Raw genomic sequence first — 1,753 nt, forward strand, 5'->3', positions numbered from 1 at the left:
CTGTTTCAGTGAGTTTCTGAGCAGAAGAAAGACTCTGAAGAAGTCTGGTGTCTGTTTCAGTGAGTTTCTGAGAAGAAGATAGACTCTGAAGAGGTTTGGTGTCAGCGATTGTGGCCTGTACCTATTAAGAACAGCCTCTGGATGATGAAACAGTACAGACACCTACTCACTCAGAGAGACCTAAACAGACAGTTCATAGCAGAGAAGTTATTAGTGAAAGCACAGTGTGTGTGGAGGTTGGACAGAGCCATGGGTTAATAAGGAGTCTCTGGAGTGGTGAGCACAGCAGAACGAATCAGGGTTTGTGACAGAAACACACACCACACACACTATAACAGGGGTCTATTGAGCTCTACACCTGAGGGATGGCCAGTATTGTGCCACTGTAAACTGCTTTAGGGAACAGCGAGCTGTAGGATTATTGGATTATACAGGAACTGCTGCTCTCTGAGAGGAGAGGAGAGGAGAGGAGAGGAGAGGAGAGGAGAGGAGAGGAGAGGAGAGGAGAGGAGAGGAGAGGAGAGGAGAGGAGAGGGGAGGAAGGAGAGGGGAGGAAGGAGAGGGGAGAGGAGAGGAGAGGAGAGGAGAGGAGAGGAGAGGAGAGGAGAGGAGAGGAGAGGAGAGGAGAGGAGAGGAGAGGAGAGGAGAGGAGAGGAGAGGAGAGGAGAGGAGAGGAACAGTTAGAGGAAGCTACTCCATCTCTCACCATGATCAAACTGCATTACAATTGTAACACCTTCTAATATCTCCACTGCTGTAGATAAAAGTAAGATAAACCACTTTGGATGAGAGGGGAGGAGAGAAGAGGAGTGAGGAGAGGACAGAAGAGGAGAGAGGGAGAGGAGAGGACAGAAGAGGAGAGAGGGGGAGGAGAGGAGAGGACAGAAGAGGAGAGAGGGGAGGAGATGAGAGGACAGAAGAGGAGAGAGAGGGTAGGTCAGAAGAGGAGAGAGGGGAGAGGACAGAAGAGGAGAGAGGGGAGGAGAGGAGAGGAGAGAGGGGAGGAGAGGAGAGGAGAGAGGGGAGGAGAGGAGAGAGAGAGGGGGAGGACAGAAGAGGAGAGAGGGGAGGAGAGGAGAGGAGAGAGGGGGAGGACAGAAGAGGAGAGAGGGGAGGACAGAAGAGGAGAGAGGGGAGGGAATTATTTCTGGCCATCTTCTATTTGGCAGTGTGAAATCGTCCAGCTGCCCCCAGTCCTATTTTTGACAGGAGCCACATCTGCAGAGTGGGACACTGGAGTTCTGTGCAGTGTGTGTTTGTGTGTGTGTGTGTGTGTGTATGCGTATGCGTATGCGTATGCATATGCATGTGTTTCTCTGTGTGTTTATGTGTGTGTGGTTCTCTCTCTCTCTGTGTGTGTGTGTGTCTATAAACCCAAATTCCCCATACACTTATGAAAAGGCTTCACTTCATTACCCAAAATCCCCTTTAAAGGACATCAATTACCCAGAGTGCTCTACTCTACACTGCCCCGGCCCGGTCAGTCATAGAGGCTGCATTGAACTACAGCAGAAGGGGGCCCCACCACATACACACTCACTCACACACACACACACACACACACACACACACACACACACACACACCATTTAGTTAATTAGACTAAGACCAGCAACACAGGACAGATAGTGTTCTAATGGGCATTAAATACACATTTACACAGCTGAGTGCCCACTGAGGGACTAACAATAGGGTGTGTGTCCCAAATAGCACCCTATTCCCTATGTAGTGCACCCTATTCCCTATGTAGTGC

The sequence above is a fragment of the Coregonus lavaretus genome (assembly GCF_964263955.1).
Source record: "Coregonus lavaretus genome assembly, contig: HAP1_SCAFFOLD_1824, whole genome shotgun sequence".
NCBI classification, from domain to species: domain Eukaryota; kingdom Metazoa; phylum Chordata; class Actinopteri; order Salmoniformes; family Salmonidae; genus Coregonus; species Coregonus lavaretus.